We start from the raw sequence: 19,350 nt of genomic DNA, 5'->3' as shown, positions 1-19,350 counted from the left end.
TGACTAAAATCTATTTGTTATCATCATTTTTTGGGTTGAATGCCATATTTGGGCTTCGTGCCAACTATTTGAACCCTTCGGGAATTTTTACTGGTATTTCCTCACTGTTTTGACTTTATATTTGAACTCAGTCATGTTATATTTTACTGTTTTTCGTACTCAGCCATGTTTACTCTGTTTTAACACTTACATGATCTTTTAAATGATATTTTGGACTGAGAAACATGTTTTACTATGGCTCGAATGGCTTGTGACGATTTTGACTGAGTAAGGCCGAGGGCATATTGTCACGACTCGGATTTCCCACCCTTGGGAGCCATGATGGCGCCTACTAATGTGAGCTAGTCAAGCCAAACCTTTAATCTAATTACTTCATTAACCAATTATTTCTTTTATACAAATATAAGACGATAACGTGGTAACAGGGGAAATTCAAATTTAAGCGGAAGACAATAATAAGATTTATGAAAACTGCATCTATTACAAATACCTAAGTCTTAACCACCCAAAATCTGGTGTCATAGTGTTACAAACTGTCTAAGATTTTTACATACAAAGTCTGAAGAAATAACAGTACACTGTTTCTGAATAAAAGGAAAATGAAACAGGAAATAGGGACAGAGGAAGACGCCAGGGCCTGCGGATGCCTTCAGGTCTACCTTGGGTCTCTGATTGGACTGAAGGAAGCCTCCAAGCTACTGTCCAAAAGCTGCTCCAGGATCTGCACATAGTGCAGAGTGTAGTATCAGCACAACCGACTCCATGTGCTGGTAAGTGTCCAGCCTAACCCCGGTGAAGTAGTGACGAGGCTAGGACCAGATTACCAAATAAACCTGTGCAGTTCAAATAAATATACAGCGGAAAAGAAATACAGAAATAAATAAATAAAGATAGGAGGGAGAAACATGCTTCGGGGAATAACAGGTAAAACACAATATCGAGAGAATTATAAAGGAATCAAAATCAACCACTAACAAGAATAAGGAGAACAAAGGTAGATTTCACTTTCTTTTCACATCTTGTTGCAGGCGTGCAACCCGATCCCAATTCTTGTATCTCGTGGCAGGCGTGCCACCCACTCCCATTTCATTTATCTTGTGGCAGGCGTGCCACCCGCTCCCATTTTATTTATCTCGTGGTAGGCGTACCACCCGCTCCCATTTCATTTATCTTGATGTAGGCGTACCGCCCGCTCCCATTTCATTATATCTTGTGGTAGGCTTACCACCCGCTCTCTTTTCATTATATCTTGTGGTAGGCGTACCACTCGCTCCCATTTTATTATATCTTGTGGTAGGCATACCACCCGCTCCCAACTCATTATATTTTGTGGTAGGCGTACCACCCGCTCCCATTTTATTATATCTTGTGTTAGGCGTACCACCCGCTCCCAGTTAACAAGCCAATAATAATCACAAGGAATCCTATCAAGGGAACAAGAGTAATATAATAACTTCCCGGCAAGGGAACAATGATATTTCAACAACATCCCGGCAAAGGAACAATAATATCAAAACAAACATCCCGACAAGGGATCATTAATATCAAACAACATCCCGGCAAGGGAACAATGGTGATAATAACATATGAAGCGCAATAAACCACAACGGAGTCATAACAATTATAATACACGACTCACGAGCATGCTTGACACCAACGTATAGATACTTGTCACCATGCCTATACGTCGTACTCCACAATTAACATGTAGCAAATAAGACACAACTCCTAATTTCTCAAGCTAAGGTTAGACCAAATAATTACCTCGATGCCACGAACACAATTCACGTTTCAATTATAGCTTTACCCCTTGATTCCACCACCAATTCGCTCGTATCAAGTCACAAGTTACTTAATTACATCAATAAATGCTAAATGAATCAACCCCAGTGCATGAAAAATGCGTTTTCTAAAGCTTTTGAGTTGAAAACACCTAAAACACCCAATTTCCCCCATGAAAATCATTGATTTTGAGTTGAAATCATGTGAAAAGATGTTAATAATTGAAGAAAACGAGTTAGAAATTACTTACCAATGTTTTGGAGAAGAAAGGTTATTTGAAAAATATCCTCTTATGTTTTGGGGTTTTGAAAAATGAAAAATAACTGAAAATCCCGTCTTAATATAGCCCTCTCAGACCCCCTGTGCGGACCGCGCAAAATCGAGTGTGGCCGCACAGCTCCCGTGTGGACTGCAGTGATATACTTTAGTATTTTGGCCATAACTTTCTCTATCGATGTCCAAATTGTGATTTCTTTCACTTTCTGGAAACTAGACACGAAGGGATACATTTTTTCTTTTTGTATCATCTCAAAATTTCATGTAGATCAAAAGATATAGGCTTCCGAAGTCGGACCAGTGAAATTTTTCTTCACCGTGGACCACACAAAATCTAGTGCGGCCGCAAAGCCCCCACCCGATCCACACAAAATCTAGTGTGGCCGCACTGGCCCCTCCGCGGCAGCATTCCATTTTGTGCGGACCGCACTGGTTTGTTCAGAGGCCTTCCACTTCTCTAAACCTGCAACAACTATGTTTTTAAGCCTAAGACATCCCGGAACCTACCCGAAACTCACTCGAGCCCTCGGAACTCCAAACCAAGTGTGCATACTAACTCAAAGACATCAGATATACCTACTCGTGCAATCACATCATCAAAATAACATGTAAAATCATTAATTAAACCTCAAAACTAAACATTTTCAACAAGAACTCTCAAAGTTCATAACTCTTCAATCGGAAGTCCAACTCACGTCAAATAAACTCCGTTTTTCACCAAACTTCACATTTATCTTTCAAATACTATAACAAGTTTGTAGCGGGCTTCGGAACCAAAATACGGGCCCGATAACAATGGTTTCAAACATTAATTCTTTTCTTTATTTCCTACATAATCCAGTAAGACAATTTCGTTCAAAAATTAATTTCTAAGGCTTGGGACCTCAGAATTCATTTCCGGGCATACGCCCAAGACCCATATTTTACTGCAGACCTCCCAGGATCATCGGAACATGGATCCGGGTCCGTTTGCTCAAAATGTTGACAAAAGTCAACCATAATCAAATTTTTAACTCTAGAAATTTCTATTTCTCATATTTTTACATAGAAGGCTTTTTGGATATAGGTCCGGACCACACACATAAATCAAGGTGAGGTAAAAGGAAGGTTTTTAGGCCTCGAAACACTGAATTCACTTGCAACACAAGTGATGACCTTTTGGGTCATTACACCTATGTTGTGAGGAAACATTTGACACTAATTATGAGGCTGAGGGCCTGAGAGATGTATGCCACGAGGTGGCTTGATTGATATGAGGTCGAGGGCCTAGTGATTATGCCATGAGGTGGCTTGATATTGTGCTTGGGCCGTAAGGGGCCCCTTCAGGAGTCTGTACACCCCCAGTGAGCGCGGATACCCATTGTGATGTGAGATTGAGCCCGAGGGGCTGGTATTGTTCTATGTGATTGCCCGAGGGGCTGGTACTATTCTGAGATATTGCCGAGGGGCGGATTTGTTGAACTATGCCTAATGGGCGAACTTTTATGTGTTTATTTTTCATAATTGACTGTCAATTACCTACTTAATTATCGAAAAAGGCTTTTTATGAAACTACATTTGAGCTAAAGAATTTTACCTATCTTTCACTGATTTCCTATTTTTAAATGGTTTTGCTGCTTCATTATAGAATGATTTGTGTTTTTACGTGATTTCTTGCTTTCAGTCTTTATTTACATTTGTTACTCACTGAGTTGGAGTACTCACTTTACTCCCTGCACCCCATATGCAGATTCAGGCATTACTGATCCTGCTAGTGCGAGTTGAGGGCTCCCAGCGGACATTCGGAGTTTAAGAAGTAGCTGCTTGGTGTCTGCAATCCCGTGTTTCTGCCTCTTGTCATTTCTACTCTTTTCAGACATTTGTAGTAGTTATAGACTTATCAGACACGCGCTACCGGTCAGGATGGACGACCACCAGTACTACCAGCTGTGGCCACTAGAGGTTGAGTACACGGTCATGGTCGTGGTAGGGGCAGAGATGTGGCCCGCACAGCAGCTAGAGCAACACCTGTAGATCTACTAGCCGCTCCAGTTCAGGATCAGGTCCCAGTTATGGACGCTCCAGCAGCACCAACTTAGTCACCAGCTGTGCCCATTGTGATTCCGGGTCTTTAGGAGGCCTTGGCTCAAATCTAATCAATTTGCACTGCCCTAGCTCAGGCGGTTTCAGCCACTACAGCCACAACACTTCTCAGGCTGGGGGAGGCACTCAGACTCCCGCTGCTCGCACACCTGACTAGGTCATGCAGGCACTTCAGACGTCGGGCGCACATCCAGCCCAGCCAGTTACAGCTACTCAGGATTATATAGTTCCTGCTATGCCGGAGGATGATCAGCATAGGTTGGAGAGGTTTGGTAGACTGCAGCCTCCGACCTTCAGTGGTGCAGAGGGCGAGGATGCCCAGGGTTTCTTAGACAAGTGTTAGAGGATGCTTCGTACATCGGGTATTCTAGAGACCAGCGGGGTCGCTTTCACTACTTATACGTTTTTGGGAGCTGCCTTCACTTGGTGGGATTCTTTTGAGAGGTGTAGGCCTGTTGGTGCAGCACCCTTACCTGGCAGCAGTTCTCTGTTCTCTTTCTGGAGAAGTATGTGCCGTAGTCCCGCAGAGAGGAGTTGCGTAGGGAGTTTGAGTGGTTGCATCAGGGAGAGATGACTGTGACATAGTACGAGATGAGGTTCTCCGAGTTAGCTCGTCATGCTATTTGGATGGTTCCGACAGATAGAGAGAGGATTAAGAGGCTTGTTGATGGCCTCACTTATCATCTTCATATTCTCATGACCAGGGAGAGGGTGATTGGTACTACCTTCGAGGAGGTTGTGGATATTTACCGTGAGATTGAGTCGGTTCGTCGCCAGGAGCGAGAGGAGCGGGAGTCCAAAAGGCCTTGAGGATCTGTAGTTATAGTGGTACTTCTTCGAGAGGTCAGTTTCAGCACGGCAGAGGCCATCAATTCAAGCATGCTCAACCAGCTTGCCCAGGTTATCGTGGGGTGTCATCGGGTCATGGTTCTCATAGTTCTCTTCAGGGCAAGTCATCACTTAGTGCCTTTCCAGCTCAGAGTTCGTCCTGTGCTTTGTCAGTTCAGGGCTCTTCTATGCCGAGTGCATCTACTAGTCACTCCAGTGCGAGGGGTTCCCTTCAGTCCCCTTCTCCAGCACCTGGGAGTTGTTATAAGTGTGGTGATATGGGTCATATATAGAGGTAGTGCCCTCGTCATCTTGCGAGTTCATCTTAGCAGAGGGGTCAGTCATCGGCTTCAGCGCCAGTTACTTCACCACCACCTGCTTAGCCAGTGAGGGGTGGAGGTCAGTTAGCTAGGGGTCTCCCCAGAGGGGGAGGTCGATTAGGTGGCGGTCAGGCCCATTTCTATGCACTTCCAGGCAGACCCGATGTTATTGCTTCAGATGCTGTTATTACAGGTATTGTTTCAGTCTGCCACAGAGATGCCTCTGTATTATTTGATCCCGGTTCCACCTTTTCTTATGTGTCATCATACCTTGCTCGTTATTTGGGTACATCCCGTGAGTTTCTTGCTTCACCTGTTCATGTATCTACCCTAGTGGGTGATACTGTTGTTGTAGACCGTGTGTACTGGTCGTGTGTGGTGACTATTGGGGGTCTGGAGACCCGCGTAGATCCTTTATTATTTTTTATGGTGGATTTCGATGTCATTTTGGGCATGGATTGGCTAGCTCCATGTCGTGCTATTCTGGACTGTCAAGCTAAGACAGTGACATTGGCTATACCGGGTGTGCCACAAATTGAGTGGCGAGGTGTGACTAATTATATTCTCAGTAGAGTGATCTCATTCTTGAAGGTCGATCATATGATTGGGAAGGGTTGTCTTTCGTATCTAGCCTTTGTGAGGGATGTCGGTGCTGAGACTCCTAGTATTGATTCTGTTCCAGTTGTGAGGGATTTTCCCGATGTGTTTCCTGCAGACCTACTGATCATGCCACTGGATAGGGATATTGATTTTGGTATTGACCTGGTGCCGGGAACTCAACCCATTTCTATTCCACTATATCGTATGGCACCAGCGGAGTTGAAGGAATTAAAGGAGCAGCTTCAGGAACTCCTTGATAAAGGGTTCATTCAGCCTAGTGTGTCACCTTGGGGTGCGCCGATTCTATTCGTGAAGAAGAAGGATGGCACTATGAGAATGTGCATTGATTATAGGCAATTGAACAAGGTAACAATTAAGAACAAGTATCCTTTGCCTCGCATTGATGATTTATTTGACCAGCTTCAAGGAGCGAGAGTCTCCAAGATTGACCTCTGTTTAGGTTATCACCAATTGAAGATCAGGGACTCGAATATTCTTAAGACAGCTTTCAGGACCCGATATGGTCATTATGAGTTCTTGGTGATGTCTTTTGGTCTGACCAATGCCCCAGCAGCGTTCATGCATTTGATGAACAGTGTGTTCCGGCCTTATCTTGACTCGTTTTTCATAGTCTTCGTTGATGATATTCTGGTGTATTCGTGTAGTTAGGAGGAGCACGCGGAGCATTTGAAAATTATGTTGTAGAGATTGAGAGAGGAGAAGCTTTATGCGAAATTCTCCAAGTGTGAGTTTTGGCTCAGTTCAGTGGCTTTCTTAGGGCACGTGGTGTCCAGCGAGGGTATTCATGTTGATCCGAAGAAGATAGAGGCGGTTCAAAGTTGGCCCAAACCGTCCTCAGCCACAAAGATTTGCAGCTTTCTTGGTTTGGCAGGTTATTGTCGCCGGTTTGTTCAGGGATTCTCATCTATCGCATCGCCCTTAACCAAGTTGACTCAGAAGGGTGCTTCATTTGTATGGTCGGACGAGTGCGAGGAGAGCTTTCAAAAGCTCAAGACAGCTTTGACCAAAGTTCCAATGTTAGTTTTGCCATCAGCTTCAGCTTCATATGTCGTGTATTGTGATGCTTCGAGAGTTGGAATTGGTTGTGTATTGATGCAGGAGGATAGGATTATTGCTTATGTTTCTCATCAGTTGAAGAGACCCAAGAAAAGAACTACCCTTTTCATGATTTGGAGTTGGCTGCCATAGTTCACGCGTTGAAGATTTGTAGACAATACTTGTATGGTGTGTCTTGTGAGGTGTTTATTGATCATCGTAGCCTCCAGCACTTGTTCAGACAGAAGGATCTCAATTTGCGGAAGCAGAGGTAGTTGGAGTTGCTTAAGGATTATGATATCACCATATTGTACCATTCGGGAAAGGCCAATGTAGTGGCCGATGTCTTGAGCCGAAAGGCGGTGAGTATGGGGAGTATGGCATATATTCCAGTTGGAAAGAGACCTCTTGTAGTTGATGTTCAGGCCTTGGCCAATCAGTTCGTGAGGTTAGATATTTTGGAGCCCAATCGGGTATTGGCTTGTATGGTTTCTCGGTCTTCCTTATATGATCGCATCAGAGAGCGCCAGTATGATGATCCGCATTTGCTTGTCCTTAAGGACAGAGTTCAACATGATGATACTAGAGATGTGACCATTGGTGATGATGGGGTGTTAAGGATGCAGGGCCGGATTTGTGTGCCCAATGTGGATGGGCTTCGGGAGTTGATTTTGGAAGAGGCCCATAGCACTCGGTATTCTATTCATCCGGTTCTGCGAAGATGTACCAGGATTTGAGGCAGCATTATTGGTGGAGAAGAAGAAGAAAGACATTGTGGGATTTGCAGCTTGGCGTCTCAATTGTCATCAGGTGAAATATGAGCATCAGAGATCGGTGACTTGCTACAGTAGATGGATATTCCCGAGTGGAAGTGGGAGAGGATCACTATGGACTTTGTTGTTAGACTTCCATAGACTTTGAGAAAGTTCGATGCTATTTGAGTGATTGTGGATCGGCTGACCAAGTCCGCCCACTTCATTCATGTGTGTACTACTTATTCTTCAGAGCGGTTGGCGGAGTTCTTTATCTAGGAGATTGTTTGTTTACATGGTGTTCTAGTTTCCATCATTTCAGATAGGGGCACTCAGTTTACATCACAGTTTTGGAGGTCTGTGCAGCGAGAGTTGGGTACTCAAGTAAAGTTGAGCACAACTTTTCACCCTCAGACGGGCAGACAATCCGAGCGCACTATCCAGATATTGGAGGACATGTTGTGTGCTTATGTCATTGATTTCAGAGGGTCATGGGATTAGTTTCTACCGCTTGTAGAGTTTGCTTATAACAACAGCTACCAGTCGAGTATTCAGATGGCTCCATATAAGGCTTTGTATGGGAGAGAGTATAGATCTCCAGTTGGTTGGTTTGAGCCTGATAAGGCTAGGCAATTGGGGACAGACTTGGTGCAAGATGCCTTAGAAAAGGTGAAGGTGATTCAGGAAGAGGCTTCGTACAGCGCAGTCAAGGCAAAAGAGCTATGCTGATAGGAAGGTTTGGGATGTGTCCTACATGGTTGGCGAGAAGGTTCTGTTGAAGGTTTCACCCATGAAGGGTGTTATGAGATTTGGAAAGAAAGGGAAATTGAGTCTGTAGTTCATTGGGCCTTTTGAGGTGCTTCGGAGGCTTGGGGAGGTGGCTTATGAGCTTGCTTTGCCACCTAGCTTGTCGAGTGTGCATCCGGTATTTCATATTTCTATTCTCCGAAAATATATTGGGGATCCGTCTCATGATTTGGATTTTAGCACGGTTCAGTTGGATGATGATTTGACTTATGATGTGAAGCCAGCAGCTATTTTGGGTCGTCAAGTTAGGAAGTTAAGGTCAAAGGATATAGCTTCAGTGAAAGTGCAGTGGAGAGGTCAGCCCGTGGAAGAGGCTACCTGGGAGACCGAGCGGGAGATGCAGAGCAGATATCCTCACCTGTTTGAGGCTTCAGGTATGTTTCTTGATTCGTTCGAGGATAAACGTTTGTTTAGGTTGGGGAGGATGTGACGACCCGGCTAGTCGTCTCATGAGTCACCACTCAGTTTTCCCCCATTTCTACTTCTATATGCTTTGTTATCCGTGTTTTGTGGTATCAGGTTGGTCAAATCAAATCCGAAATGATTTTGGTAAGGTTTGAGACACTTAGTCTCTTTCAAGGAAGCTTAAGTTGGAAAACATCAACCGGATGTTGACTTAAGTGTTAGAGGGATCGAAAGTGAGTTTCGATGGTTCGGATAGCTTTGGGAGGTGATTTGGGACTTAGGAGCGTGATCGGAATGAGTTTTGGAGATTCGGAGTAGATTTAGGCTTGAATTGGCGAAGTTGATATTTTGGCGATTTCCGGTTGGTAGGCGAGATTTTGATGTAAGGGTTGGATCATTTGGGATGTGTGCGCAAAATTTGAGGTCATTCGGATGTGGTTTGGTGGGATTTTTGATCAAAAGTGGAATTCGGAAGATTTCGGAAAGTTTGACTTGAATCCGATGTGTTTTGGTAGATTTGATTTTGTTTGAGGTGCTTTGAAGATTGGAACAAGTTTGAATAAGGTATTAGGATATATTTGTACTTTTGGTTGAGGACCCAGGGGCCTCTGGGTGATTTCGGATGGTTGACATGGAGTTTAAGGAGTGTTTGCAGCTGCTGATCTTTTGCTACTTCTAGTATTTCCGCACCTGCGGATTGGGCAGAAGCAGATTATTGAGGAGTTGTCAGGAACAGCAGATGTGGTAGTGGGACCGCACTTGTGGAGCCGCAAGTGCGGAATGTTGAGCGCAGGTGCGATTTTGGTCCTCTAAGTGAAGAACCGCAGAAGCGGTTATGTGGCCGCATATTCGGTACTGCAGAAGAGGGTAATGCGCCGCAGATGCGAAAATGCCTGAGCAGAAAGTATAAATTGTGGCCTTCGCGAATTTTAGCTAATTTCACCATTTTTATCTTGGCTTTGGATATTTTTGGACTATTTGAAAGAGGGATTTCAAGAGAACTCCATTGAGGTAACAAATTTGGACCTAAAACTCGTTCATATGCTATTATTATATGGATTAGAGCTAGAAATCATGGAAATTAAGGGTGAAAATTGGGGAAACTAGGGCTTGGAAACTTAGACCTTTGATTGAGTATTTGAAGGACCATTTGAGGTCAGATTTCAGAACCTTTGATATGTATGAACTTGTGGGGAGATAAGGAACCTATTGATGTAAAAATTATTGAATTCTAAAACGTGGGCCCGGGGTCGGGTTTTGGTAATTTCGGGATTTGTGTTGTATTTTTATTATTTTCGCTTGGGTTTCATTCCCTTAGCATATTTTGATGTCGTGATTCTAATTTTTGATAGATTCGACACGGGTGGAGGCCGACTCGAGGGGCAAAGGCATCGCGAGCTAGAGATTTGATCGGTTCAAGGTGAGTAATGATTGTAAATGATGCTCTGAGGGTTTGAAACCCCAGATTTGCACATCGTAGTGCTATATTGAGGTGAGGCACACGTTTAATGACGAGCGTGAGGTCGTGCACTATTGGGGATTATGGCTTGGCCAATCCCGATTGATGGTTTTACCGTGTATTTGACTGAAATCTATTTGCTATCATCATTTTTTGGGCTGAAGGCCATATTTGGGCTTCGTGCCAACTATTTAAACCCTTCGGGGATTTTTACTGGTATTTCCTCACTATTTTGACTTTATACTTGAACTCAGTCATGTTATATTTCACTATGTTATACATGTTGAACTGAGAAACATGTTTTACTACGGCCCGAGTGGCTTGTGAGGATTTTGACTGAGTAAGGCCGAGGGCCTATGTTGTGAGGAAATATTTGACACTGATTATGAGGCCGAGGGCCTGAGATATGTACGCTACAAGGTGGCTTGATTAATATGAGGCCGAGGGCCTAGTGATGATGCCACGAGGTGGCTTGATATTACGCTTGGGCCGTAAGGGGCCCCTCCAGGAGTCTGTATACCCCCAGTTAGCGCGAGTACCCATTGTGATGTGAGATTGAGCCCGAGGGGCTGGTATTATTCTATGTGATTTCCCGAGGGGCTGGTACTATTCTGAGATATTGCCCGAGGGGCGGATTTGTTGATATTGTGCCCGAGGGGCGAACCTTTATGTGTTTATTTTTCATAATTGACTGTCAACTACCTGCTTAATTATTGAAAAAGGCTTTTCATGAAACAACATTTGAGCTAAAGAATTTTACCTATCTTTCACTGATTTCTTGTTTTTAAATGGTTTTACTGCTTCATTATAGAATGTTTTGTGTTTTTACGTGATTTCTTGCTTTCAACCTTTATTTACATTTGTTACTCACTGAGTTGGAGTACTCACTTTACTTCCTGCACCCCGTGTGCAGATTCAGGCATTGCTAATCCTACCAGTGCGAGTTGAGGGCTCCCGGCGGACATTCGGAGTTCATGAGTTGAGGGCTCCCGGCGGACATTCGGAGTTCACTTTACTCACCTCATGTACAAGGCATTTCAATTACCACAAATACCAAATCCTAAGGGGAATATCCCCCACACAAAGTTAGGCAAGACACTTACTTCGAACCAGCTCAAATCAATCTGAAACCACGCTCTTGCCACGAGTACTCGACTCCAAATGGCCCAAATCTATGCAATTCAATTTTATAATGTAAATAACACTTCAAGTAACTGATTCTACAAAGAAATGCTAAGCTAATACACGAAATTAGGTAAAATAACCAAAATGCCCCTCGGGCCCACATCTCGGAATCGGGTAAAATTTATATTTTCAGAATCCTCACACTCTCACAAGTTCAGTCATACCAAAAGTACCAAAATCGGACCTCAAATAGTCCCTCAAATCATCACTAAAATGTCTCTAATTAATCAAGCCCTAACTCCCAAATTACCACTGATTTTCCTTAAAGTTTTCATGCTTATAATGATAAAAATCACCTCAATATAGATTTTAAGGACAAAAGACCTTACCCCAATGAATTCCTCTGAAAATCTCCCTTGAAAATGCTCCCCAAGGCTTCTTCCCGTTTGAAAAGAGGTAAAAATAACTCAAATTCAAGAAGGCAACTATTTATATGTTCTGCCCAGCTAATCCGCTTCTGTGGTTATGGGATCGCACTTGTGGTCCCGCTTTTGCGGAATAAAGGTCGCATCTGCGATAAATCACTAAACTCAGCTTTCCGCACCTGCGACTCCCCATATGCAGATGCAGTTCTGTGGTGAAGCTCCCGCTTCTGCGGCTCCTGCTGGTTCTCCCCTTTTCCGCTTCTGCGATGATACCGCCGCTTATGTGGCTACGCACCTGCGGGACCCAACCGCAGGTGCGGTTATGACAGAAGATCAGCAGCTGAAGCTGCTTAAACAACTCTCAATTCTTGCGACAACCTTCTGAAACCATCTCGAGGCCCTCGGGACCTCAACCTAAAACACAAACAAGTCTAATACCACTGTCCAAACTTATACCAATCCTTAAAGCACCTAAAACAACATCGAAACAACGAATCAACCACGGATTCAAGCCTAAGAACTCCAAACTTCAAAATTTATGCTTTCGATCAAAAAGTCTATCAAACCTCGTCCAAACGACCTGAAATTTTGCACACACGTCAGATTCAACACTATGGAGCTACTCCAACTTCCGAAATTCCATTCCGACCCTCGGATCAAAATCTCACTATCGAATCGGAGACTTCAAAATTGAACTTTCGGCATTTCAAGCCAAAATTAGCTACGGACCTCCAAAATACAATCTGAACATACCCCTATGCCCGAAATCACCCAACAGAGCTAACAGAACCATCGAATTACATTCCGAGGCCGTCTTCATATTGTTCCTACTACGATCAAATTTCCAAAACTTAAGCTCTCATTTAGGGACTAAGTGTCCCAAAACTCTCTAAAACTCAAAACCGAACATCCCGGCAAATCAAAATAGTAGAAATAAACACGGGGAAAGCAATTAATAGGGGATCGGGGTGTTAATTCTTAAAACGACCGGCCATGTTATTACATCCTCCCACACTTAAATATTCGTTCGTCCTCGAACGAGCATAGAGACATACCTGAAGTAGAGAAAAGATGAGGGTAACGACTGCGCATATCCTGCTCGGTCTCCCAGGTCACCTCCTCGACCAGCTAACCCCGCCACTGAACCTTTATTGATACAATGTTCTTTGACCTCAGTTTCCTAACCTGCCTGTCCAATGTTGCCACTGGCTCCTCAACATAGGATAGATCCTTGTCCAACTGGACTAAACTGAAATCCAACACGTGCGATGGATCACCGTGGTACCCCGGAGCATCGAAACATGAAATACCGGATGAACTCCTGCCAAGCTGGGAGGTAAGGAAAGCTCATAAGCAACCTCCCCAACACACCTCAATATCTCAAAGGGCCAATAAACCTCGGACTCAACTTCCCCTTCTTCCCAAATCTCATAACGCCTTTCATAGGCGAAACTTGAAGCAGAACCCGCTCTCTAACCATATAGGAACCATCACGAACCTTCCGGTCCGCGTAACTCTTATGTCTGGACTGGGCTATACGGAGTCTATCCTGAATCACCTTGACCTTCTCCAAAGCATCCTGAACCTAGTTTGTGCCCAATAATATTGCCTCACCCGGCTCAAACCAACCCACCGGGGATCTACACCGCCTACCATATAAAGCCTCATACGATGCCATCTGAATGCTGGACTGATAGTTCTTGTTGTAGGAAAACTCCGCTAATGGCAAGAACTGATCCCAAGACCCTCCAAACTCAATCACACACGCGCGGAGCATATCCTCAAGAATTTGAATAGTGCGCTCGGATTGTCCGTCCGTCTGAGGGTGAAATGTTGTACTCAACTCCACCCGAGTACCCAACTCATGCTGAACAGCCCTCCAGAATCATGATGTGAACTGAGTACCTCTATCTGAGATGATGGAAACTGGAATACCATGCAGACGAACAATCTCCCAGATATAATTCTCCGCCAACCGCTCCGAAGGGTAAGTAGTACACACAGGAATGAAGTGCGTGAACTTGGTCAGCCGATCCACAATCACCCAAATAGCATTGAACTTTCTCAAAGTCTGTGGGAGCCCAACTACAAAGTCCATGGTGATTCGCTCCCACTTCCACTCCAGAATCTCTATCTGATGAAGCAACCCACCCGGTATTTGGTGCTCATACTTCACCTGCTGGCAGTTGAGGCACCGAGCTACAAATCCAACTATATCTTTCTTCATCCGTCTCCACCAGTAGTGCTGCCTCAAATCCTGATACATCTTCGCGACACCTTGATGGATGGAATACCGCGAGCTATGGGCCTCCTCTAACTCTCGCAGCCCATCAATATTGGGTACACAAATCCGACCCTGTATCCTCAATACCCCATCATCACTAATAGTCACATCTCTAGCATCATCATGCTGGACCTTGTCCTTGAGGACAAGCAAATAAGGGTTATCATACTACTGCTCCCTGATACGATCAAATAAGGAAGACCGAGAAACCACGCAAGCTAGAACCCGACTGGGCTCCAAAAGATACAATCTCACAAATTGATGGCTAAGGCCTGAACATCCATCGCCACAGGCCTCTCCGATGTTGGTAATAAGCCAAACTCCCCAAACTCTTTGTCCGGCGACTCAAGGTATCGACCGCCATATTGGCCTTACCCAGATGATACAAAATAGTGATATCATAGTCCTTTAGCAACTCTAACCACCTTCTATGGCGCAAATTTAGATCCTTTTGCTTAAACAGGTATTGCAAGCTCCGATAATCAGTATAAATCTCACAAGAAACCCCGTACAAATAATGACGCCAGATCTTCAAGGCATGAACAATGGTAGCTAACTCAAGGTCGTGGACATGATAATTTTTCTTGTGAACCTTCAACTGTCTGGACGCGTAGGCAATCGCCCTACCATCCTACATCCAAACCGCTCCAAAGCCAATCCTTGAGGCATCAAAATAGACAGTATAAGACCCGAACCTGTAGGCAATATCAAAACTAGGGCTATAGTCAAAGCTGTCTTAAGCTTCTAAAAGCTGGCCTCACACTCTTCCGTCTACTGGAACGGAGCACCCTTCTGGGTCAGCCTAGTCATAGGGGCTGCAATCGATGAAAACCCCTCCACAAAACAACGGTAGTAACCCACCAAGCCAAGAAAACTGAGGATCTGTGTAGCTGAGGATGGTCTGGGACAACTCTGCAATGCCTCTACTTTCTTCGGATCCACCTGAATACCCTCACTCGATACCATGTGGCCTAATAATGCCATGGAATCCAACCAAAACACACATTTCAAGAACTTAACAAATAACTTCTTTTCCCTCAGAGTCTGGAGCACAGTCCTCAGGTGCTGCTCGTGATTTTCCTGACTCAGGGAATACACCAGAATATCACCAATAAAAACGATGACAAATGAGTCAAGATATGGTCGGAACACACTGTGCATCAAATGCATAAAGGCTTCTAGGGCATTGGTCAGCCCAAATGACATAACAAGTAACTCGTAATGACCATACCGAGTCCTGAAAGCAGTCTTCGGGATATCTTGCTCCCGAATCTTCAACTGATGGTACCCTGAACGCAAGTCAATCTTAGAAAACACTCGTGCATCCTGTATCTAGTCAAACAAATCATCAATGTGAGGAAAAGGATAAAAGTTCTTCACTGTAACTTTGTTCAAATGGCGATAATCAATGCATATACGCATAGAACCATCCTTCTTCTTCACAAACAAGACAGGAGCACCCCACAGTGATACATTGGACTGAATAAAACCCTTATCAAGCAATTCCTGTAACTGATCCTTCAACTCAAGAGGAGCCATACGATACGGAGGAATAGAAATAGGCTGAGTGTCCGGCAACAAATCAATGACAAAATCAATATCTCTATTCGGCGGCATGTCCAGAAGATCAGCTGGAAACACATCAGGAAAATCTCGTACTACTAGGACTGAATCAACTGAAGGGGTATCGATACTGACATCTCTCACATAAGCTAGATACACGTCATACCCCTTCTCAACCATTCGCTGAGCCTTAAGGAAAGAAATAACTCTACTAGGAGTGTGATCTAAAGTACCCCTCCACTCAACACGCAGTACACCTGGCATAGCCAACGTCACGATTTTGGCGTGACAATCAAGAATAGCATAATGGGGCGACAACCAGTCCATGCCCAAGATACCATGCTGAGCAACAATAAATCAGCTCTGGTCTCAAAACCACTAAGAGCAACCAAACACGACTGACAAATGCAGTCTACAACAAGAGAATCTCCCGCAGGAGTAGAAACATAAACAGGAAAACTCAAAGAATCCCGAGGTACACCCAAATGCGAAGCAAAATAAGAAGAAACATAAGAGTAAGTGGAGCCTGGATCAAATAGAACTGATGCATCTCTGTCACAAACCAGTATAATACCTGTGATGATAGAATCAGAGGCAACAGCCTCGGTACGGGCATGAAGGGCAAATTATCGAGCCTGACCTCCTCCTCTAGGGCGACCTCTACCTCCCCGATCTCCACCTCTAGCTGGCTGAGCAGGTGGGGTAGCAATTGGAGCTATAACCATAGCCTAAGAACTCTACGGGGCGCGCTGTGGCTGAGAAGTTTGTGGAGGCGCACTCCTCCCAAGTCTAGGGCAATCCCTTACCACATGGCATGTGTCACCACACTCAAAACAAGCTCTGGGAGGACGTGGCGGCTGTGATTGGCTCAGGCCAGATCTGCTCGACTGACCTCTCAAAGCACCCCGCGTAAGAGGCGCGCTAGATACCGGAGGTGCATAATAAGGCTCCTGAGACCTAGGAGGAGCTGGAATACCACTGGCTACTAGAAGAGCTGAATGAACAGGGCGACTCATATAACCCCTACCATGACGACTTGCAACTGGGGCACGGGCACCAGAATAATGGCCCGACTCTCGAGACCTCTTGGCCTCCCTCTCATCTCTCTCCCTAGCATGTATACCCTCAATCCTCCTAGCAATGCTCACCACCTGTTGATAAGAAATATCCATCTCCAACTCACGAGCCATGCTAGACCTGATACTGGTAATAATTCCCTCAATAAACCGGCGAACCCTCTCACGAACAGTAGAAACCAAGGCTAGTGCATGTCTAGCCAAACTAGTGTAACGGACAGTATACTTTGAGATAGTCATAGCACCCTTGAGAAAATGCTCAACTCTACGCGCCATGCGTCCTTGAGGCTCTGAGGAACATATTCTCTCAGGAATAGATCTGAAAACTGAGTCCAAGTCAGTAAAGCAGCCTCATCCGAACTGTCTAACTCATAGGTGCACCACCACTTATAGGCGGCTCCTCGAAGCGGGAAATTAGTGAAGGAAACCCCGCTCTATCCTGATATACCCATGGTACGGATAATATGGTAGCACTCATCTAGAAATCCTAGAGCATCATCCGATGCTAGACCACTGAATATAGGAGGCTTGTACTTTTTGAACCTCTCAAGCCTCAGCTGCTCATCCTCGGAAACTACTGCCCTATCCTCGGGCTAATCTCGGACTGCAGGTTGTACAGGAATAATCTCAGGGACCTGCTAAACATGCACTCGCTGCTCAGGAGTGCGGGTGGCGGGAGTCTGTGCTCCTCCCCCGGCCTGAGATGTAGTTGTAGCAAGGGAAAGCAACCCTGCCTGAGCCAAAGTGGTATACATGCCCATGAACTGCGCCAGAGTCTCCTGAAGTGCTGGAGTAGTAGTAGCAGTAGGCGTATCAGGTGCCTGGACTCCGGCTGGAATTGGTGGTGGTACCTCAGCGGCAGCTCGCGCAATTGCTCTGGCTGCGCCATGTGTGCGTCCTTAGCCTCTACCATAGCCCCGGCCTCTAACGGCTGCAGTAGGGGGCGCGGGTGCCTGATCATCTCGGGTAGCACGTGTCCTCACCATCTGTGAGATAATAGAAGATAGAAGTTTTAGAATTATGACATCAAATCTCGCATGACAAGGAAATCAAATGAAGTGGAATTTTCCTAACAGTTACATAGCCTCTCACAAATAAGTACAGACGTCTCCGTACCGATCTGCGAGACTCTAATAAAGCGTCTTGTGATTCATGACTCCTATGAACGAAGAGCTCTGATACCAACTTGTCACGACCCCAGTTTGCCCTCCATCAACCATCGTGACGGCACCTAGTCTCTACGACTAGGTAAGCCTAACAATGCGAAAAATAAACAAATTTGCGGAAGAAACAATTAAAAACCGAAATAGTGAAATAAAACAACATTTAAAAGTACCGCTCGGCATACACAATATCAACTCTCAAAAACTAATACATTTCCCATGACCCGGAATCTTATGATCACAAGCCTTTGAATGTCTACAAGTATCTAACTCCAAAATATCTAACAAAGGAAAGAAAATAAATAAGGGCTAATACTTAAAAGGGAGAGTAGAAAAGGACTCTTCGGTGTGCAAACACGGCAGATATACCTCGGAGTCTCTACAAAATGCCTCGTCTCAAGCATGATAAGTCTGAGTGGAGGTACCTGGATCTGCATATGAAAAACATGCACTGAAAGGGCATGAGTACACTACAGTGGTATTCAATAAGTGCCAAGCCTAACCTCAGTCGTGTAGTGACGAGGAAGGTCAGGGCCCTACTGAGATTAAATGAAATATAAGGTGTGACAGTGTAAGGTAAAGCAGTACAGTTCGAAGATAACATTAATACAGGATAATAAGGATAACTACAACCGAAATAGAGGCAAAAACAATTACCAGGAATACCACTCTTCACAAGGATAATAACTGGGGATCTCTCAATATCCCGAGGATCTCTTAGTACCCTCAATATATGTTAGGGATCTCTTCGTATCCCGAGGATCTCTTGGTATCCTCAATATATGCTAGGGATCTCTTGGTATCCCGAGGATCTCTTGGTATCCTCAATATATGCTAGGGATCTCATGGTATCCCGAAGATCTCTTAGTATCCTCAATATACGTGTTGGGGATCTCTCGGTATCCTGCACCTTAGCTCAAATAAAAAAATACGTACAGGGGATCTCCCTGGATGTCGTCTCGTAGTCCCAAAGTGAAACACACAGCAATAACACAAAGATAACTCAATTAAACTCAATTTCGTACCAAAGCAAAACAGGTAATTCTAACCTAACATGCTTCACATAATACAAATAAGACAGCTCAAGCAATAAGGCAATTAAGTCAATTAAACATACTTCTCTAAGCTAACAGCAGGCTTAAATTTCAAGTAGAATAAGCAGGAAAGGAAAACACAATTAAAGCTACTTTAGTGAAAACACGATTTTTAACAATTAGCACAAGTACGCACTCGTCACCTCACGTACAGGGCATTTCAATTACCACAAATACCAAATCCTAAGGGGAATGTCCCCCACACAAAGTTAGGCAAGTCACCTGCCACGAGTACTCGACTCCAAATGGCCCA

Source organism: Nicotiana tabacum, chromosome 8, assembly GCF_000715075.1.
Source record: "Nicotiana tabacum cultivar K326 chromosome 8, ASM71507v2, whole genome shotgun sequence".
In the NCBI taxonomy this organism is placed as follows: domain Eukaryota; kingdom Viridiplantae; phylum Streptophyta; class Magnoliopsida; order Solanales; family Solanaceae; genus Nicotiana; species Nicotiana tabacum.
The sequence above is the reverse complement of the archived record's forward strand: the minus strand, read 5'-3'. Positions refer to the sequence as shown.